This window comes from Rhinopithecus bieti, unplaced genomic scaffold (assembly GCF_001698545.2).
Source record: "Rhinopithecus bieti isolate Rb0 unplaced genomic scaffold, ASM169854v2 scaffold_31787, whole genome shotgun sequence".
Taxonomy (NCBI): domain Eukaryota; kingdom Metazoa; phylum Chordata; class Mammalia; order Primates; family Cercopithecidae; genus Rhinopithecus; species Rhinopithecus bieti.
This window is the reverse complement of record NW_016814655.1, coordinates 6,755,798-6,764,211: the sequence shown is the minus strand read 5'-3', so window position 1 is coordinate 6,764,211 and position 8,414 is coordinate 6,755,798.

Genomic DNA, 8,414 nt, shown 5'->3' with positions numbered 1-8,414 from the left:
AGTCCATTCCCTTCCCCCTCCCTCTGCACCTGTGTCTCCTCCCTATTCTTCGTCTCAGCAAATGGTAGTTGCTCCCTTCACCCTGCCTGGTGTTGGCTCTCTTGACCACCAGCCTCCTAGAAGAGTGGCCTTCAAACTTCTTTGGTCATACACCCTCTCAGCCAAAAGAATTCTGAATGTGTACTCCCAATATAAGTATATTTACTGATTTACAAATTTCATAAGTATATTATTGGACTAACATGTCATAAATCTTGTAAAAGGTAAAATATTAAAAGAAGAGATTGGAATATGTAAAAATAGAAGTTCTGATGTTCTCATACCCAAATGGATTATCTTGCACTCCCTGGAAGATGTGCACCCTTGGAGATCCTGGTCATAACCCATGAAAACCCAGCATGGCAGAACTCCTGACTATTGCCTGGTGCCCAGCGAGTACGTTTCTGGAAGTTGCCAGGGCACTGGCTTGGGCCAGGGCAGCCCAGTGAACATATCCCTTATCATATATAGCAGGTACCAGACCCCCAGTGCCTGGCTTTTCTTCCAGGTCCACCCCAGACAGGGAGCCTTGCCCTGCCCAACCCATCGATTTGGGAGCCATGGCCTCATGTGGGTCTCACCGGAACCTCTTCTCTTCTATTTCTGGTCTCTCTCAGACTGAATTGGACAGCAAACATTCCACTGTTCACAGTAAGCACCTCTGCCCAGAGGCTTCATGAGGTGTCCCTCCTAGAGTGCTGATTCCAGCTTGGAATCAACCTGAGGGCCCCAAAACATGATCTGTCATCCTTGGCCAGTTGCAGTCCCACTCACCCACCCCAGACACAAAAAGAGCCTGTTCTCCTGCTTCAGTTTGTTTTCTCCAGAAGTCATGTTGACTCTGCTGGCTCTGTCCCCATCCTACCCCTACAGAATTCCCAGCCGAGGCACACCAAGTATGACAGTTAGAAACAGATGAACAGAAGTGTCCTGGGTTGAGGGAAGGGTAGGAGCAAAGACAGGAAGTCATGAAAATACGCCAGATACAATGTGGCTGGAGTATCAGGTGCTGGGGGAGGGGTGGGGATGGAGGGAGTTGGCAGGAGATGAAGCTACAAAGGTTATCAGAACACTATCGTGGGCATGCCAAAATGGTGCCTGTCACACACACAGCTTCTTTAAGGAAGCTGCCCTACCCACAGTCACTTCCTGCCCATGTAGACAATGTATTTGTACCAGCGACTCTGTTACTGGTACAGAATTGGACTGGAACACAAATCTACGCTGAACCAATCAATCCACCTCTCTGGGGTGGGGGGTAGGGGGAGAAACTAGGAAGTATGGAAAGAAAGAGGCCATTAACCATGAAAAAGAAAAGCCCAAAGGAGGCCCTGAGGGTATTCCCTAGGCCTCCTCATCTCAGTATAGCTCCATTCTACCGTCACTCAAGTCCCAAACCCACATCTTCCCTGACTCCTCCTGTCTTTTGCATCCCACATTTGATTCATCAGCAAAACCAGACAATTCTACCTTAAAATCTATCCAGAGCATGACCTCTTCCAACTACCTGTACTGGACTATCCAGGATCAAGTCACCGTGGTCCTTCACCTGAGCTTGCAAATAGAACATTCTAATTGGCCTTCCTGCTTCCATCTTAGATTCCCTCCAGCAGCCAGAATGGTCCCCCAAAATGTATGGCAATTCATGTCCCTCCTCTGCCCAGAAACCTTCAGTGGCTCCCCATCTCTCTCAGCATCAAAGTCAAAATCCCTCCCCATCCCCACCACCACCTTAGCTCACCTCCCATCACCTCCCTCGGCTCACTGTGCTCTCTGAGCCTGATGGTAGGAGCCCTCAATCATGTGAAGAGGAGGATGACCCACAGAGAGAGTAGCTGAGTCTCTAATGAGGAGGACTGAGAGGGCAGATGTTCCTGCCTCTCCTGCAGTGCAGAAGATTGAGACTCAAACTGCACTAAACTCCTCAAATAACTCCCACCATTCCTTGGGGTGACTCTCTGTTCCTTACAACCCAAAGCACCTCCCACAGTCCCCGTGGGGGGCATCAAGAGTGCATCCCTCCTTCCCTTGGGAAGCTGCCCCTCTACCATCCTGTGTAGTTCTCGTGGGACTGTCAATCACAATGCCCCATCAGCTCCTACCACATATTTGGGCTTGTGATGCTCCTCTGGCCAATGAGGAACCCATGTCCCTGGCCACAGCACAGAGATAAAAAGTTAGAAACAATGGGAGTTCTCTCAGGAGCGGTGTTACGGAGTTCTGGAAGACAGGAGGGGTTTTTGGACTGTGAGCTGCAATGATAAGGGCTTGGGACTCCACTATGTGGAGAATGTCTGCCTGAGGGCAAAGTCATGCTCAGAGTCAAGCAGAGACCAGCAGAGCTGAGAGGTAGAGGAAAAAAAAAAAAATCTGGTGCTATCATTCGAACCTCTGGAGCTAGCTAGGCCCGAAGCAAGCCCTGTTTTCAGATTTCCAGGGTCAAAATTCAATACCTTCTCCTTGTTTTGGCTAAGCAAATGTGCTGGGTCTGTCATTTGCAACCAAAAAAGTTCTGATTTAAACAGTTCTGGAAGACACATGCCCTGTTAAGAGCTTTGGATTTTTTTTTTTCCCTTACAGGCAACGTGAGCTATGGAAACTTTTTGAGCAAGAGAGAATAGCTTACTAAGTCGCATTTTTGGAAGAGTGCTCTATCCATAATGAAGAAGTGGAATACAAGGAGAGACAGTGGGTACAGGAAGAACTGGACCACTACCATGGTCCAGGCAAGGGATAATGGGAATGTATGCTAAAGACTAGATTAGCTCCTGAAGGAAACTGACAAGGAAGCATGACACGGTTTTATTTTTAAGTAGAAAAGAAAGATAAATGCAGATCAGAAGACCTGCTGTATGAGAAAGAGAAAATAAGAATCTTTCTTGCATTTGCTTTATACACATAAACAGAAAGATAAAATGGTTGTCTCTGAGCTGGGAACAATGTGGATGGGACAGGGCAAGTATAGTCATTTCTGCGACTATAATTTTTTAAAACCTAATTTTGACTTTAATGAAAAATAAAATTTCAATTAAGAAAGGTAAAGAGACAACCAGGTCCTTGACACATACAAGCATAATGAATAAGCCAAATTTGGCTTTTCTTGATGTTCTATGACTGAGGGAAAGGCCATTTGATTTGGAGAATAGCGGATACCTGGTGACCTCCAAGCTAGTGTTTTCTGCAGATAGAAGTGAGGGGTGGCTAAAATGTAAGGATGAAGAAAGGGGCAGAATGTAATCGATTCTTTTCAAATATTTGGAAGGGAGCAGAACAGGATGGGGGCCTGGGGATGGTATGGTCTGTGAGCTCAAGAGAAGGTTCTTTTTGGCCAAGGGCTATGTGGACAAGCCCGTGGCTGAGGCAGAGGGTGAAAGGCAGGAATATGAAGAGAAGCTGCTCATGATGGACATGAGGGGCCTGAAAGAATGGGGCAGAGGCATGTGGGGAGGGGTCGGGAGGAACCAGAGAATTCTGCCTGGGAGAGGAAGGTCTTGAAGGGACAGGGTCCTCTAGATTTGCTTGGAAAGATTGTAGGAGCCACAGCTGCTGTCTGCTGAGAGTGAGGGGAGCAGGACTGGATCCTGCCTTGAGCGGGTAGAGAATTTTGGAAGAATCTCTCCTGGGGATTCAGAAGGAAGTTGTGAGGGCAGCAGGAGCACATGGCCAACAGCAGCAGGGAGAGTTCACACTGTGGGGAGGTCCTAGGCTCCATCCTTCAAGACACAGAAGCCAGGCCCCCAAAATTACACTGCCCCCCTCCCAAACTCCATCCACATCTCCCTTCTCTGAGGGGCCTCCCTAGCTGACTGAACCCCGGCAGCACCTTGAGCCCATGCTCATAGTCTGATCTCTGTGACTGTTCATCTTCAAGTGCCCACGTGTGGCCTCAGCTGCCTTATGTGGGAAAGCCACCACCTGCCCCCCAAGGAATTCCCAGCATGCAACCTACAGGCAGAAGAAAACCATGTGTGTATGGAGGCATCTCCACGCTGAGGGCAAAAGGGACCCGCAAGAGAGTCACAAGGCTGGCTCACAAGTTCAACAAAGCTCACTCTCTCTCTGTGCATCAGTTTCCTTGTGTGTAAAACCAGATGATCACTAGGGCTCCTTCCCACTTGGACATTCTAGGCTTCTGTAGTTCTAGACTGTGGGTGCTCAGGCAATCTCTGTGACCAGAAGGAGTTCGCCTAAACTCTGTAGAGGTGAGGTGGGTGCACTCAGATGGGGAAGGGGATGTGGGAAAGTTTTTTAATCTACAGAAGGAGAAGCCATGGATTTATTTATATGTCGCCATCTTCCCCATCTGAGAGTTAGGACTGCCTTTTCCTATTTCTCTTCCCACTCTCTGCCCAGAGGTCTCTTGGGTGGGTCTCTGTAAGCATTGAGGCAGATGAATGGTGATCTGAGGGGACCGGTGAGGGTGCAAGGTAGGGCACTAGGGGAGGGAGACAAAGGAAGCTGGTCTTTGGGGCCAAGAACACTTCCAGCCTCCCCCCACACCTCTGCATGACCAAACCATTCCAATAACCTAATTAGCCAGTCCCTTAGGCCCCTGTTAGGCAGGCCGGCTGAGCGCCCAACTCCCTGGGGACCAGCCCCTTTACCCCGCAGACTAATCAGTTCTTCACTTCTTGAGTGCATGAGCGTCCTCATCACACATGCATGCGCACACACACATACCCTCCCTTATTCTCACCCAAAACCCCAGGCCCCATTCTAGCCTTACGAGTGTTAATATAGGGTGGTGCTGAATTTCCCCAGTGACCATATTCCCATTTGGGTTGATTGAAGAGTTGGAAAGAGACTAGACAAAGTCTGGGGACTCCTCTCCAATTTGAGGTTTTCTCTCAAACTTGTGGGGTCAGGATGTGTAGCCAAGGATGAAGCCACAATTGAGGTGCTCTATGGTACCCCAAGCCCTTGCACTGGTACCATCTAGGGTCAACATTCACCCCAAATCAAACCCCCTCCTCCCCTCATCCTGTCTCCCCAGTCCATATCCCCACCCCCTACCCCCGACACCCGCACTGTCAGCCCAAACACATGATAAATTGCCTTGTCAACAGAATTCATTCAGGGACCAATTAATTCCACAGAAATGAACCAGGAGCCATCAGTTGCTGAAAAACTCAGAGTGCAGGGAGCGCAGGGAGGGGGTACAGGCGGAGGGTGGGTAGCAGGGGAGGGGATAGGGAGGCTGGGGAAGTTAGTCTGACAGAAATTGGTCATTTAATGCTTAAGTGCACGCTAGACAGCCCTGTCATCGCCTGCGGCCCCCGTGCGGGATTAATTATCGGAGGAGGAGAGGGCAGCCCAGCCCAACCTAGCCGTCTGTCACCAACCAATGCTGGAGTCACCCAAGCCTTGGGCCACCCTGGGTCCCCTTCCAAGTCTCCAGGCCTCCTGCTCCTCTGATTTCCATGTCCCCCCAGATCCCAGTCCTAGGCCCAACCTCCTATCTTGGCCCCTCAACCACATTTAGTCATGGCCTTGCCATCAGCTAGTCCAGCCGGGAAGACTTCTTCAACTCCTTGACTGAGTGAGGCCCAAACTCCCCACACTCCCTTGTCATTATTCTCAAACATCCTAGGTGAACATGTGTGCAGAACCCAAGGCATAGTTTTGTCCCATCCATTGATCCTAATCTGAGAGAACAGCACCATCATCCACTCCATGCCTCAAGCCAGAATCCCATCATTATCCTTGACTCCTCCCTCTCCCTCATCTTCTCTCATCCAATCAGAATCCAAGTCCTGGGAGTTCAGCCTCCTATACATACAGCACATCTGGTGCACTTGCTTCTAGCTGTCTACCACCACTCAAGGTTAAGCCTGCTGTCCTGCTCTGCCTGCTCTCCTGATTCAGGCTCTTGCTTGTGGATAATGTTATTATTTTTTTAGACGCATATAACATCCTGTTGCACTGCCTCCCTCCCTGATACTAACACCCAGCTTAACACTCTTCTGGGGATCATCATGGTCTGCAAGAGATCAAGTTCAAACTCTTAACTTGTCTTACAAGCCACGAAGCTTCAGCCTCTGCCCCAGCCTTGCCTCCAGCATGCTCCTTGGCTCTTTCTGCTCCAACCCCACTGGCCCTCCCTTCTGACCTTTGCACATAGGCTGTTCTCTCAGCATGAAGTACTCCTACCCTGCAACCCCCATGTTCACTTGACTAACTCCTGATGATCCTTAAGATGGCAGATTAAATGTCACCTCCACCAGGAAGCCCTCCCTGACTGCTTGATATACTTTTACAGCTCCTCAAACTTTTTCATTCATCAACGTGTCATCTGGCAAGTACTTGTACATTATCTATCTTTCCACCAAAATGTTAAGTTTCACAAGAGTGGAGTCAATGTCTTTTTTCTCAGAGCCTGGCATTTAATGGATACCAGAATAAATGTGTTGAATGAAGAATTGCCTAGCCCTGTCTTGGCTCTCCCGCTTGTCTGAGGCCAAGTTCCCCGATGTCAGAACTCTCCTGATAGCCCAAGACAAGCTGGGTTGGCTGGAGAGCTGAGAAACCCTCAGAGAATACTTGTGAGCCCATCAAACTGACCCAAATCAGCTGTGCCATGTGGGCTCAGAACAGGCTGCTGAGAGCTGGAGAGTAGAACAGCAGAGAGAATGGTTAGGAGGACTTCCCAGAAAAGTAGGGAAGTGAGATCTGAAAGAAGCAGGCTCTGTGCAAACATGGGCTGGCTGAAGCATGGGATTGTTCAACGGAGAAGTAATAGTTGGAAATACTGGGTAATAGTTGGAAAGGGAACTTTTCAAAACTGATATTCACATATTTACTGGAGGCTCAACTGACAAGACTTGGGTACTGACTGGATGAGAGAGATGAGGGCCAGGGAGACCAGTTGGTGAAGGGCAATGAATGCCAGACTGAGTTTGACCATTTTCCTATCCTTAACTGGGGGAGGGCACTGACTGCTTCTAAGGTGACCTGATGCAAAGTTTTATTTACTAGTTAATTCTAGCTGCCAGACAAGGTGGTTAAAGGGAAAGTTTGAGGCAGGAAGACAATTAGAAGGCTAGTACAATGATGAAATAGGGGGATGGAGATGGAGTGAGAGCAAGAGAGAGAGAGATAGATGCAGGTTGACCTGTGGAAGGAAAGTCTGTGATAGGGAAGTCTCCCTGAGGGACAGAGTGGGACAGGTAAGCTGGGTGGGCTCCATCTCCAAGTGTCTGGCCAAGAAGGCCTGGTGGTAGCCTCACTGAAGTAACATATCTGGACTTGGCTGCTAATTGGTTATGAAGGCGAGGAGGAGAGATAGGGCAAAGATGATTGCCTCCAAGGGTGTTCCAAGAGCCTGGTGGCTGATGGGCCACCAGCAGAGGTAAGAAGAGAGGCTGACTTGGGGCTAGAGATCGTGAGGTGCCTTTGTATACTGAGGATTTTTGCCTGAGTTTGACATGCCAGGGCATGATGGCCAATAGACAGAATTGCAGGGAAGTAGCTCAGGGGAGTAAATTGGCCTCTGGATGTAGAATCGGGAGATATACCCTCCTGCCCCACTCTCCTAGTCTCCAGTTTTGCATTGCAGTTTGGATGGACCAATTTAATTCTGTAACAAAGCAACAGTATAGTATTAACCCAAAATAATCCTATAATACCATATACATGTGACATATTCCTAGACATACTTTTTTTAAAAGGTCAATATTAAGATGGATAAAAATATGTGTAATGGGCAATCGTTTAAGAAAGGATGGACATGAATATATGTTCTTATTTGCTTACATTTCTCAAAATGAAAAGATAAACAAAATGTTTTAAAAATTATTATTGGAGAAAGGAGAAAACAAAGTGAAGAGGATGGGGTAGAAGGTAGACATCACTGAGTATAAATTTTCAGTAGATTTTTAAAAGCAGATTAAAACCATATAGATACCTTATATAATAACACAATAAAATCAAGTACATAAATAAGTAATCCATAAAAATTCAAAAGCAAAATGAAACAAATGAACTTATCTACTGAGTTGGCATAATAATCACATACAGAAACTATTTCAAGTAATTTAAAATCCAGTAATTGACTCTACATACATCCCTAGTGGAATATATACCAATAAAGCAAATAAGTAATGAGATTGATATTCTTAGAGTTTTTTGGTAAGGGAGAAATAAACAAACAAAAACAGGTGGAAGATCAATGGTGATTAGTAAAATCCCCATAGTCTTACATTTGAGTTGGATGTATCAGTAATAACTGTTGATGTATTTTATCTTTAAAAAATGTATTTCCCGGCTTTATGCATTGAAAAGGACAAGAAACCAACCAACTCAGGAGCAATAAGCACCTCTTGTCTCCAGACTGTGGTCTTTAAATACCATTTTCATTAAAAGGAACCAGGGCTCTT